This window comes from Peromyscus californicus, unplaced genomic scaffold (genome assembly GCF_007827085.1).
Source record: "Peromyscus californicus insignis strain IS unplaced genomic scaffold, ASM782708v3 Scaffold_14__1_contigs__length_90479793_seg_2, whole genome shotgun sequence".
NCBI classification, from domain to species: domain Eukaryota; kingdom Metazoa; phylum Chordata; class Mammalia; order Rodentia; family Cricetidae; genus Peromyscus; species Peromyscus californicus.
Window position 1 is genome coordinate 55,224,999 of NW_026294436.1, and position 14,245 is coordinate 55,239,243.

The 14,245-nt window shown below is 43.6% G+C and overlaps 1 protein-coding gene across 8 annotated transcripts in view; it reads right to left on the reverse strand.

Moving 5' to 3' along the window:
- Ddr2 (discoidin domain receptor tyrosine kinase 2) overlaps positions 1 to 14,245 on the reverse strand; it is a 127,764-nt gene that overhangs the window by 94,925 nt on the left and 18,594 nt on the right. For 4 of the 8 annotated variants that reach the window (XM_052737543.1, XM_052737541.1, XM_052737544.1 and 1 more), the window contains exon 2: positions 12,120 to 12,269. The exons of the other annotated variants lie outside the window; for them this stretch is intronic. The gene's annotated coding sequence lies outside the window, so the exon portion shown is untranslated. The remainder of the gene's footprint in view (positions 1 to 12,119; positions 12,270 to 14,245) is intronic. 8 annotated transcript variants of the gene reach the window in all.

The window sequence follows — 14,245 nt, forward strand, 5'->3', positions numbered from 1 at the left end:
CTTACTGGTGGTAATGCTAATGTTGATAAGGAAATAAGATATATAACACGAGTAAAATCTTTCCAGTTTTTTGCAAGATGGGAGAGAGAAAGGGGAGGAGGAAGAGGGACTGAGGGGGAGGGAGGGGGAAAGAGGGTGTGGGAGCCCACAACTGACTCAGTTTCCCAGTTTGAATCTGAAGCCTATTCTGAGTCAATAGAGTTCAGGCTTGCTTGATCTAGAGCCATGAGAAAGTCCTGATTAGCCCGCAGAGCCTCCTTGAAGGGCTGTGAGAAAGTCCTGATTAGCCCATGGGAAAGAACACACTATCTAGCTAGATGCAGGCTGCTGATGCCAGCTGGAGGTACATTGAGATAGAAAATGAAACTGCCTGCTCCTTGACGCAAGGACGGGATAGACAGTGGTTGAATGCCTGTGCTGTGCATTGTTCTACCTCTGTCCTTCCAGACTGTATATAAGCTGGCTGTGAAATAAACTCGGGGCTGTCTGGCATTGACTGACAGTCCTCTTGACTCTTTTCTGTCTCCTTCATTGTGTCTACAATCCGCACGCCTCCACCCAGCTACCCAGTCGACTGGTTGGCACGTTCCAACAGGAGGGGGAGGGAGAGAGCACGCACTATAAGAACAGCAAGCTTCCGAGCAAGGATGAGGAGAGGGTGGCAAAGAGTGGTCCTCAAGCAGAAGGCCTTCCAGAGAAGCAGGTTGGAAACCATGGAGGGATGTAGAAGGACCAAAGGGGATGCCCTATATATACTTTCTTCTCTCCAGCCTGCCACTAAGTCTAGCTCAGATCTTTCAAACTCTGACCCCAGCCATGCACAAACACATAAGCTCTTTCCACTCATCTACACAGAAGGAGTGGAGGAAATCTACACCAAAGAGGATCCTTTTAGCTCACGGAGAGAATCTGTTTTAGAGGTTGCAAACTTGGGGGAGCTATGGTTTGGATTTGGAAGTCCCCAACAGGCTCGTGTGTTTCAACACTTGGTCCCCAGCTGTGGTGGAAAGTTTTGGAGCTTTTAGGAGATGGACTCTCGCTAGAGGGAGTGAGCCACTTCGAGGGACTGATAGCCCAGCTCCATTTCGTGTCCACTCCCTGCTTCTTGAGTATGAAAGCAATGTGACCAGTCACCACAGGGCTGCCTGCTGGCCTGACAGACTCTGTTCCCTCAGACTGTAAGCTGAAATCAACCCTCTCTTAAGTGGTTTCTGGTGAGGTATTTCGTCATATCAATAAGAAAAGTAATGCAGAGTAATTCAGGTACCAATTGAAATATTAAAATTTCTAAATGTGGGGAAATTAGGAAGAATAACAACAGTTACAAAATTTGACAAATAACTGGCTTTCATGATTATCTGTTTGGAACCAGAGCCCCAGAAGGATTCCACATTGCAAACATGTAGGATGGAGCCTAAGCCAACCTCACAGTGGGATTCAGACATATCTCAGCACATATGGAAGACTACTGAGATAGACTTGTCTAGAAATATGATGAAGGACTGAGAAAGCTCATGAGAAGTTGCTAATTTTAAGAAAAAAATAACGAAGAATCTAAGTCCAGACTCTGTATGACCTGCCTCTGACTGACAGTGGGTGATAAAGCATTCATAAATGATAGCTCAGTGCTTTGGAGAGGAACCTTGTGGTAAGACTGAAGAGAATATGTTTCATTTAAAAACATTCTCTGTACCACCCTAAATGGGGCATCTACATCATCACTGTGGAAAAGGGCACAGATAGACTGTAAGTGGCAGAGGATGGGAACAGTGCTGTGAAACACCCTTCTAGATAGGACATGGAAGTTACAATCAAGAGCACACAGCAGCTGTGGATACTTGCACAAGACCTGTGCAAGACTGTGCCTTTCAACACTCCATCATGGACAAGAGAGGTGCTCATGAGAACCCTTCTTTTTCTGAGGAGCTAATGGAAGCTAATGGCTACCATAGTCCTTTCTTGCAGTCTAATGAAGCTCCACAATCCTTGTGAGGAATGATATGGTTAAATACACAAAGAACATGAGATTACAAAGACGACCAATTAAATTGAAACACATGTATCAAAAATATCAGAAATATGCATGGTACAGCATAACATAGCATAACATAACGTAATCTTTTCTTTCAAAGGTCATGGATATTGATATTCCCCTCTTCAGTTCTATCACCTTGACCTCTCATGTAAATCTCAGATTTGAAGACTTTTACTTTATAGTCCATTCACTCCCCTGTCTCTAGACAAGTCCATACTTAACACCAGTAAATAAGTATTGGGCATGCAAGTAAATTTAAAATCTCACCAGAGATGGAAAACTCAAAATATCCCGTAGTTACTTAATCCAAATCCTAGATTCCAAATCAGTTCCCTAAACATTTTTTCTAAATATATTATTTAGATTCTACTTATTTTTAATTTATAGTAAGGACAAAAACTGAATTAAACTAGAATGAATACCATTTTACCTTTCCACTATAAAAATTTTTACAAAGCAAATCATTTATATAAATGAGGCTACAGGAAGAGCTTGAACCATTTTAAGAAAGCAAACTGTTTCTAGAAGCTTTAACCAGCCTCCCAGGGGCAATGGCCATGTGTGTTGAACTAAAAGGCCGGATGCCAGGTTTGCCAAAGGACATTTCCCCTGCCCCCAATTGGTGAATTTTCATGAAAAAAAAAAAATCTGAAACCTATTACATTTGGTAATAATAGAAATAATTTAGTAAATTGCTTGTGCGAGAATAAAATTTTAACAAAATAAATACTAATTTTTAATAGTTTTAAATAGTACAAACGTTTCCTGATCATTATCAGCTGAGTACTTGAAATCAGTACTTCTCGTAAAAATTCTGTGTCTATTCATGTCCGTAATCCAGACTGTAACGTAAGTACCCCAACGGACCTACCCTACGTTTCCTTAAGGGTTTAAATTATGAAAGGTCTGTTTCCCCAATCCATTGTCACTCTTGAAAACAAATGTTTCCCCGTGAAGTGAAAGGCCCTTATCGAATAGTGAAGTGGTTGAGGTGTGTCCTTCACCTCAAGGGAGATTTGTTCAAGTCTCGACTCTGCCTGCAAATAGGACCTTATTTGGAAATAAGGTCTTCATAGATGTTCTGAAGATTCACCTTCTGAAAGAGATACCATCCAATAATGGATCTTTATGAAAGAAAACAGGCAAACACAGGAAGGAGGTGAGGTGGCCACACAGGCAAGACTGGATAGGTGCAGGAGCCCTGAGAACCCTGGGGGTGATGGTGCGCTACCTCTCTGGATCCTCCAGAACAATCTTGGCTCTGCTCACATCTTGGTTTTGCATTTTCTCCAGAACTGTGAGGCTGTAAGTTTCTGTTTCTTTAAACATTCAGCTTCTGCTAACTCATTATAGAATCCCTGGACAGCTAATAGAAACAAACAAATCCATTGGTTTTTTTCTTCAGAAATATTTTCTCAGAGGGCACAGGCTAAGGTTTCGTGTGTCTGACATTCATGGGCTTAACTTGGGATTTTAAAAGTCAAAGGCTAAGCTTGAATCTCCTTGCTACTGAACCTTCATTTCTAGGGGCTTATCTTACTATACTTAACACAACTTTACCTACAAACAGGCTTTTGGCCATAGATGATTAATATTGAATTAAGACAGTGTTTATCTTGATTTCTGAATTTTTACTTTTGGTATCTTTAAGTCTGTACCCAAGGCACATCACTCACCCACTGTCTTGTCCCTAGCCCTATTTCTGTCTCCCTAAGAGTTTCCCACTGTACCTGGTAGTTCTCATTTTGTCCATACTGAATTAGGCCCCTTTGTCAAACCTCCCTCCCATGCTCTTGACCTCTGAATAATAATGCTTGTTCTCTGGTGAAGAGCAACTGACTGCATCTGTGAATTTTAATAACAAAGCTGGTATTTCTGGTAGAGAATTGAGGGAAGTCCAATCAAGGCTGCTTCTAACCAGATGCCTACAGGCCCTCGCTAGACACTTCCCTTGAGGATGGGAGTAGTGCCATCATGTATGGGCATCCTTTCACATTTTCCTGCTACACCCATGCAACTGAAGCATATGTACACAAAGCTATCTAGGAACTGTAAGATTAAGGCAAGCAGCCATCTCTGCAGCATTAGCAGAGACAGCAGGAAGGGAGTGTTACTTCACATTATATAATTTTTAAGTGGTGGGCTAAAGTTAGTGTAACAGTGATTTAAGGTATTTTTAAACATTCCCCCCAAAAAATTTAAAAAAACTAAAGGAAGTAAAATGACTCTTAAGTACCAGCTCTCCAGCTGCAATCATGTGTGCTAGGTGATACATCCATTCTACTTAAGGCAAGAATATTTTTAACATCATTGAGGATTAACCCAGGGTGCCATGCAAGCTAGACAAATACTCTACCATTGAGCTATATCTCTGGTCTTACTTTCACTTTTTATTGTGAGGAAGGATTTCACTAGCTTGTCCAGGCTGGTCTTGAACTCACTCTGTAGCCCACTCAGGCCTTGAACTTGTCCTCATCTTCGGTCTCCAGAGTAGAAATGTCTGGGTTTCCGAATATGTATCTCCAGAGAGGAAGCATTCTTACCTGCTAAGTCTCCTCCTACACACACACACACACACACACACACACACACACACACACACACAAACACACACACATACTACTAAACAGTTGGAAGAACTAGCCTCACAGTAGTTAAGGATTTATACTAGCAAATCAGAGCAATGACCCATCACCCACTCTGCTATGGTGCTGAACCCTTTCCGTAGTCCACACGACCCCTGTTGCCATCAAAGCTGTTCATCCTTTGTTTGCTGCTCATTCATTCATCTTACAAATACTTAAGGAATGCCCACCATGTGTTTTGCATCGTACTTGGTCCCTGAAAGATGAACAAGAAAAGATTTCTATACTTAAGCAATTCGAAGTCTTCTGTGCCGCTAATAAGAGGGAAGATTTAGAGATGTTGCATCTCTGTCCTAAAGACCATTTAATTAGGTCCTCCCACCCCACAGTGTTATATTCTTGGCATGTGCTACGGTTTTAATGAAAAATGGTGTATGTGAGTGGCCAAAATTTCATACATGACCACTGTTAATTGAAACCACTGGGAACAGATCAAGAAGGAAATGGAACATGACTCAGGAAGTGTGGCATTTAAACGGTGGAAGGGAAAGGCCACTTTGGACACCGTCATGGCCTGTGAGGAGGCATGGATGAGGAAGGGGCAGAGGTGGAAACAAGGCTCACAAAGCTCTAGAACTGCTGGAAATTTTGGTGAGTATCCTCAGACTCCCTGTTTCACAGGTACACTGTGTGTGATCTGAGAAGGAACAGACCTGCCAGGACCACACAACTGAGCCAACCTGGTCATGTTGAAATTAGTACTAGACCACTTTACAGTGCTTAACGCATGCCCTGGGAACATGCTGTCCCCCAGAACAAACACAAGTTCCAATATGGGAAGCCGGGCACCGTCGAAAGAGCGAATCTGAAAGAGCTTTGGAGAAAATACATGGGGGGAAGTGAGGGGGTTGACATTGGAAAGATCAGCTGGGATTCAATTCTGAAAGACTGTGGAAACCAATCCAAGGAATGTGGACCTTGTTTTCCATGAAACTCACAGAGCACTCCATAGGTTTGAGCAGAGTCCAAATAAAAACCCTGCATTTTGTTGTTGTTATTTAGCTAGGATTGGGTTGATTTTTTTTTTTTTTGAAAGAATTTAACTTTGAGCAAGGAAGATATTTCCGAAGCTTTAAAAAGAAAAAGACCTCAGAATACAAAGAAAGAAGAAAATTCCCTAGGATTTTGTGTATTCTCTCTTGAAAGAAAAAGGACATTTTCATCACATCTTCCTGTCTTCAAAAATTATATAAGGTTATGTACTCCTTTTACTTCCTTTTCTCATACAAAAGTAATTTATGCACACTTATGACAGTTAAATCCTATAAAGAACTAAAGATGTATCCCTAATCTTCATGACACTTAACTGTGATGGCTAATCTTTTTTTTTTCCCCCGTTTTTCGAGACAGGGTTTCTCTGTGTAGTTTTGGTGCCTGTCCTGGAACTCGCTCTGTAGACCAGGCTGGCCTCGAACTCACAAAGATCCGTCTGCCTCTGCCTCCCGAGTGCCAGGATTAAAGGCATGCACCACTACCGCCCGGCAGTTTTTATTTTTATGTCATATAAAACTACAAAAATCATTGGAGGTTTTCTCTCTCTCTCTCTCTCTCTCTCTCTCTCTCTCTCTCTCTCTCTCTCTCTCTCTCTCTTTCTCACACACACACACACACACACAAAACTGTAACCTCAAAATTACCAATTGACATTATTCCTTTTTTATACACACAAAATGTTGTAATAAGTGTCTTTATACAATAAAGCTTGTTCCTGTTAGAGTGTTTCCTTAATGCATTCATAAAACTAAAATTCTTTAATCAAACAGTGTGGATACTTTTTAAAGTCATTCATACATCTTGTCCAGTTAATTTCTATTTTTTATTACTTAATACGTTAAAAAACATACAATTCTAGGATTGGAAAGAATTAGAGATTTTATTGAATGAAAGTAGATTCTCCTATTTTGATAGTCTTTTATTAATTAATAAATATTCCCTATGTAAAGAAAAGAAAAATCTCCATGAAATTAGTTCACAGTGGGGTCGGGGCGGCCGAATTAGCTTTGTCGCTCACTCCTTGGCTGCTCTTTGAACCCCATGTTCTTCTGTCTTTCCAGCAGTACTACACCCCCTTTCTTTTCTCAGCAGCCATCCCAGCCTCTAGGATTTATGGAGGGGAATTCCACTGTGAATTTCCTAGCACAAGGCCCAAGTGTTCATCCTGAGGCTTCTGCGTCCTTGCCCAGGGCTTTGAGAAGTACAATTTTGCAACAAAAAAGATTTATGGTGCTTTCCTGATCCTGGTGGACTACGGGTTTCCACATTATCTTCCCTTGGGTGCTATCCCTGTCTCTTGTTCTGTAGCCACAGGAAGCTGGCCTTTGCCCATCCTAGAGCTGATACGTCTGTAGTTAACCACCCTCCAGTGTAGTTAAAGCCCCTGCCTCTCTCTTCTGCTTGGCATCATTCGGCTGCAAGCCCACTTGCTCTCTCCCTGGGCACCATCCGGGCACCATCCAGGCACCCGCAGCTCCCAGCCGCTGTCCCTTCCAGTCTTTCTTACACATTGCAGTGAAATCCAGTTTTCCTACAGCAAACTTTCTAACATCTCACAGTGTCCCTCAAACAACTACACCAATTCTTTGTCACCTACATGGAAACAAAGGTCTAATATTATGCAGTGGTTTCATGAAAAAAAAAATCACATGCTTTTAGGTAAGTAAACCACAGCATGAAATTCTTAGGGATCTGTAGGATGGGGTCTTCTAGACATAAGGAGTGTTAAATTCCTTAAGGAATTCCCCGAGGGCTCCCTGGAAGAAATTAGGTAGTTTTCTATGCAAGGAGTCTTAATTCATTCCTACAATCTCTCAGAATTGTCGAGATATGAGTCAGAATCTAGAACTGAGGAGAAAAGAGGGCCCTCCACTCGTGCCTAATCCACCTTCTCAAAACGTCATTTGTGTGGTGAGCTACACAGACAGAAATAAAAAAGGAATTTAAACTCCCAGGGCTATAGCAGATTCCCACAGAATCCCACACCAAACCTCTTGGGCTCCAGGTAACTCTGCCTCCTCCTGTGCCTACCTCCTTTGAAATTTTGTTCTAGAAGAAAAGCCAGGCTAGGACACTCAAGACTTGCAGATCAGAGCAGAGTGCCCACATCCTCAAATGACTTGGCGGGGAGGGACTCTCCCTCCTCCTCCCACAACCTCCGGACTCTGCTGTGTTTGTGGAACAGATGCCTGGTTCAAGCCGCTCCGCTTCTCCTTGGCTGTCTTCTGTCATGGTATACAGTCTCATACACTTGGCGTACACAAGTAGCTAGCTATTCTAAGAACTGTGGGTGCCATCATCTCACAATTCGAAAAACCCCAAAGAAGACACAGGTGGTGGGTTTTTCCTGGGAAGTTCAAAGATGGAAACATCTGAATCTGCCTGCCCTGAGGCCAGACCAAAAGTGGCAGGGAGGGGAGGGGGGGGGAGTTAACTGCCTTCCCAATAGAAAACACAGGTGACAACCAGCCCGAACGAACAAGGATTGTTTTTTCCTTTTTATTAGTGTGTGGAGGGGTGGTGTGTGTGTGTGTGTGTGTGTGTGTGTGTGTGTGTGTGTGTGTGTGTGTGTGTGTGTGTGCTGGCATACACATGCCTCCGCACATATGTGGAAATCAAAGGGCAACTTTTGGGAGTCAGTTTCTCCTTCCACTGGGGGTTCTGGGGATCAAACTGAGGTCATCAAATGTGTGTGGCAAATGCTTTTATCCACTGAGCCCAAGCATGCTTCTCCTCAGAGTTTCTTCTTGGCTCATTCCCTGCCATCTCTCTGGAAGGAAGGAACCAGGAACCCTGTGCCCCATAAAGCAGGAACTTAGAGTGGGTTCAGGCTTGGGTAGCAATTCAGTGAACATTGCCAGCAAGGGAATGCTTAACATTATTCCCCACAGCTCACGACTGGGGCTAAAATATTCAATATGATATGAAAAAGTGTACGGCATTGAGAGCTGAAAGGATGAAAATAAGATTTCTTGCCAGCAGTCCACATTCTGCTCAGAGAGCAATGGAGTTTATGGCTGATTCTTAAAGAAAGATCAAATCAACGCTAACCGACTGAAATCTTAGAAAACACTAGCTCAAAGTACGCTGTGCATATATAGTGTTAGGCCCCAAGTATAATATTTCCCCAGAAAGTTTATTTTTATGACATCTCAAACCTCATTCAGAACTACCTGCCCTCAGCAAGTCAGACACCAGGAATGAACAGTTCTGGGAGTCAAGTCATCCCCCACCCAGAGCAAGGACAGTACAAATGCTGAGTCCCCAAGATGGCATCCAGATGTCCTCTCGCAGCCAGCGGTCAGGGCTCCGCTTGCTCCCTCTGGCAGCAGTGCTCTGCAGCCTTCCCCACCACTCTCCACCCACCCTCTGCTCCAAGGAGACTGCTATTTCCTCTCTCCTCTCCGCCTCACGTGCCCAGCAAGGACTCTCTGGATCCTTGTGGCCCAAGTCAGCTCCAACAATAACAACTGACCATACTCTCCCTTCGACATGCTGAATTCCTTCCTAGCTCCAAGGTTTGGCTCAAGTTCCAGGCCTTTCAAGTGCAGGGCATTTATTCTACAATATTCCAGAAAAGGCTGCCATCGTCACCCTCTTTCCATTCCCGCCACTCTCTTGAGTGTATATAGCTCTCTCCTTCATCTCCCTTTTGCCCGTGAATAGCTTAGCTGGGATTGTCTCTTATTTACGTACGTAGTTCAGTGTCTTTCCTTCCGACCACTTCCACAATTCCTCAAACATCACAGACACTCAATAAACATTGTTCCCCTTTTACTAAGTAAGAACAGCATCCAAAGTTCTTGAATCTCAACAACAAGAGAGCTTATTGACCCCCAGACCACCAGTTATTTGCTTCTGTTGCTGACATCCATCGTGAAGCTGACGCTCTTTGGAGCATTGCTGGAGTTCTGTGTATCCAGAAATGTCTAAATCAACCTGGGAGTGTTTTGCCTCCATTTCCCCCTGACAGATTTGCTTCCCTCCATTTCTAGTGGGTCCCCTCGCTCTCTGGGGGCCCACTTATGAGAGCTGTGGATCCTCTAATTAGTTGCTTCTCCCGATCCCAGCTTTGTCGGAGATGACCCTGACACAGAGCTTCACCTGCATCATCACAGTGTTCCATGTATCTCAGCCACAACTCACTGAGTAGCCGGCAGATGGCTCCCAGGTTCGTTTCTATTCAACCTGCAGCCATTCCCACTTCCAACACCCCACACAGTGCTGTCTTCGTGCCCTAGGGCAGCACATGTGCTCCAAGATACATGGGACCACTGTCTCCCGTCACAGATGAATCGGAAACAGACCATACCTAGGTCTCGGTGACGGGAAAGAGCTTCTAAGTCATGAAGGAAAAAAATCAAGCCGCAGTTGAAAATCAAGGAGAAATTCTTGTTGGTAGAGCTCTCAACCAGAGACGACACAACTGTGTCAGTCTGCTTAGAGCTTAGCAAGGACCAGTTTCCTGTTTCCTTATTACTAAGATGACCACATATTCAGCATCCATACTGAAACGTGCAGGAAAAAGAACTGTCAACAGGCCATGCCGGACCCACGGCTTTTTGACAGTCTTGCATAGTAGGTTCTGACAGAGGAAGTTAGCTGTAGCCCTGAGCTCTGCTTGCTTGTGTGGTTAAAGCACAGGTTTCACAGCCCAGAGCCTGGTCCCTAGTGGACATTAGCGCTCCCAAGGAGACACTATCAATTGCTACAGGACCTGTGTGTTTGAGATGTATGTATAATGAAGGTATAATTGACCAACTTGTCTTACCTCTCCCCTCTCTCTCTCTTTCTCTCTCTCTCTCTCTCTCTCTCTCTCTCTCTCTCTCTCTCTCTCTCTCTCTCTCTCCTCTCTTTCTCTGTCTGCTCACTCTCTCCCTATGTCTTCCACCTTCTACTCTGTCCTTTCTCCTGACTCTAATTTTCCCACTGTCTCTCTCCACTATCCGCCCCACCCAATAGCTCTCCTGTTATTTCTGGCAGCTCAAAAGAACTTGGATTGGTGACAGAAAGGGCCTGTACCTGAAGGAACCAACATACTTTAGAGAGCTCCCAGGTACCACACTGTGAAAGTGATGGGGACTGGGCAGAGGGGGCGACAAACCAAGCCTCATGTCACAGGGCTATATTTAGCATATGACTTCCATATTGAAATAGTGGCTTCTGGAAATAGTTATTTCAGATGGGTGGTAGAGGAAGGACGACCACAATGATAGCCTCTGAAAGGTAGAGAAGAATGAGTCATAGATAAATAATGCTTGAAAATCTAATGGAACAGAGAAAACCTGCAGTAACTTCTGATTAGTGGCTAAGCACAGCTATGAATTATTCATTCTGAACCATTACTGTGGAGGCTCTGGTTAAGAGTTTGTCGAAGGAAGGAAGAAAAGAAAGGAGAGCAGGAGGGAGACTGATAAGGCAATCTGTGGAAAGAATTCATTACACTGTAACCTATCACCACAAGGAGGGTAAGGAATAGTGAGGAGTTTCCCTGTTCAGAAACAGAAAATTGTAATAGTCAAGAATCCCTGTGACAGAAAAAAAATCTCCTGAGAGGAAAAAAACACGGAATTTTCCCTGTACCCAAGAATCATTTGCCTCACAGTCCCACATGATATGCTCAGTCATTCACATACTCAACAATATTGCAGAAATGGTATTGTATACAGGCAAGTCTAAGGCAAGTCAGGGATCCTCACTGGACAGCCTCCAGGTGCCGGGTGGGATCCAGGCATGAAGGAGATGGTGTGTCTTGGATCAGTGAGCTCCAGGATAGGAAGGGCTCAGAACCAGGACTGTCAAGGCAGTGAGGCTGCACGGTGTAGCCTCCACGGGCCTGGCCCTGTGCAAGGTCCTAAAAATACAGCTGCAGCCATGAAAGAGACGTGATTCTGATATCAGTGAATTCTATGATAGAAAGATCTCAGAATCGTGAAGCTGCCACAGTGCTGGGTTCACTGGTGAGATCTGACCTGCCCAAAGAGGGAGGTTGGAAGACTCACAGAGACCAGAAGTTACCTCTAGCAGACCTCCATGGCATAGGGAGAGCTCCTGGTAAAGTCTCTACAGTGTAGCATGCTTCTCTTTTTGCCTCGAGTCCTGGCTCAGTGTACAAATCTTCCCTCTCTCTGAGGTAGGAATTGCAGTTATGTATTCCTCTGAATATTCTATACTACAGAATATAGGCTCTGGATCCCAGTTTTGGCGGTTCTAAGTATTGTTTTCCTGTAAGTCATTCAAATTACTGTTGAAAGAAAGCAACTTATGAAAAATGATGGGATTGTAATATTAGAAAACACACCCAGGAATCCAACATTCCCATGAGTACCGGGATGGGCGATTCCAGCATTTAACCAAGAGAGATGGCGTCTCAGTGTGAGTCACACCCTGACCACCGCGACTTCCAATATCATGTGGCAACAGAGCTACAGTGACTGACTACTTACGTCAATGGGTGCAGAACATTCTCTGTAGGACAGAATCCTCCCAAACAGAAGGCCTCTGCTCCTCTTCAATTATTTCAGCTTTAAAAGAATTCAAGCAACAAGCCTCAGAATTTTCTAGAGCATCGAATGTCAGGCCACTTGTAGATTTCCCTTCATGGAAAGGGGGGAAGGAAAAGCAATATTTTATTACAAAGTTTTGTTTCGTTCACATTTTGTCCCTTCTTAGCACCCCCATTCACAGTACACAACAAAGCTTCCAAGCATCTGAGGCTCTCTGATGGGACTGGACACAACCCAGAGAACCTCAAGGGAGTTTCATTTCTATCTCCTGATATTGACTGATTTATAAATTAAAACAGAGCATTTTAAATGTATTATATATTCCTTGCTGACAATTGTGTTAACATAAATATTAATTGCTGTGAAAAATAAATTTTTCCCAGAAAATTTTGTGAGAAGAACAACATCATTTTATTTTTTTGAGATCTCAAACATCTGGCTTCACCAAAAACAGCTGGATTATCATATCTGCTTCTAGATTCAATTTGTTGCAGTATCACATGTCAGTTAACCTCTGGAAAGCTCCTCCATGTACTCACAAGAGAATGAAAGGAAGAGAAATCAAAAGACATCTTGGCACTATCATGAAAATAACTATCACGTGGATCTTCCAACTGAGCCTCAAGGACTTGAGGGGATCCCATAGAGCATCCCATGTGAGAAAAAAAAAAGTCACATGTACCTCAGACTATCACCCTCTACCTTAGATGCAACTGGTTATCTGTTCTGATAATTAGTTGTCTAGGAATACTCCACATGTATGTGGAAATCATATATATACATATATATGTTTGCTATGAATGTATAGACTTAAGTTTATAAGGTCAAATGACTGCAAACTATTCATTTCACTTGGTTCCTCTGTTTTACAAGTTGGGACAAGTTCTAAATCAGCCACCTTTGTAGTTGCCTTTCTTTCCACTGATCCCTTGTGTCCCACTGAATGAGTATGTGTGCATGTATGCATGTGTGTGTGTGTGTGTGTGTGTGTGTGTGTGTGTGTGTGTGTGTGTGTGTGTGTATGAACCCTATCTGGTGCCTATGGTTTGGGTGGGTTACAAAATGACTACATAAGTGTCATTTCCTGATAGGCACAGCGTGGCCACACCAAGTAAGAACGAAAGCCATGAGGCTAAAGACAGTTTTCCTGCATCTACTGGTTTCCTAACAAAGCACACAGCGGAAATCGTCCAACTCGGAGGAACAGCTGAACTTTGCCTTAGATCCCTGCCACTCCACAAGCAGGACTTATTACTAGGGAAGAATGTCTTAGAATCCGGGGCTAAATGAACAGGGCTGTTTAGAGACAGCAGCCTCTCTTGAGACATACTCTCCCATCAGCATTATGTTGACATGAGGGGAGAGCAAGGTACTACTTCTGAAAGCTCTTTCCCTATAGTACTGAGATGGCAAATGGGTAATCCTGTTGGTTCACAACTTCCCTGAAATAGAAGCCAAGGAAGAACCCAACTCCTACAGTTAACTGGTTATTCATTGACTCCCTCAGATGTTAAACTCTGCTCACATCCACAGAGGCAGATATGGAGATACAGGACCATTCTGTCTTAGTTAGTTCTATTGCTGCAATAAAACACCATGACCAAAAAGCAAGTTGGGGGGAAAGGGTTTGCTTGGCTTACACTTCCAGATCATAGTCCATCATTGGAGGAAGTCAGAATAGAACTCAAACAGGGCAGGACCTGGAGGCAGGAGCTGATTCAGAGGCCATGGAGGGTGCTGCTTACTGGCTTGCTTCCTATGACTTGCTCAGTCTGCATTCTTATAGAACCCAGGACTATGAGCCCAGGGATGGCACCCTCCACTCAACAGCTGGACCCTCCCCCATTGACTACTAATTGAGAAGATGCCTTACAGCTGGATCTCCTGGAGGCATTTTCTTAACTGAGGCCCCTTCCTCTCTGATGACTCTAGCTTGTGTCAAGTTGACACAAAAACCAGGCAGTACAAGCTCCACGAAGTAGTCCTGTGACCTCTACACATGTAGCATGCCAAAAAGGCATGGCACATGAGCATCCCTACACACACACACACACACACACACACAC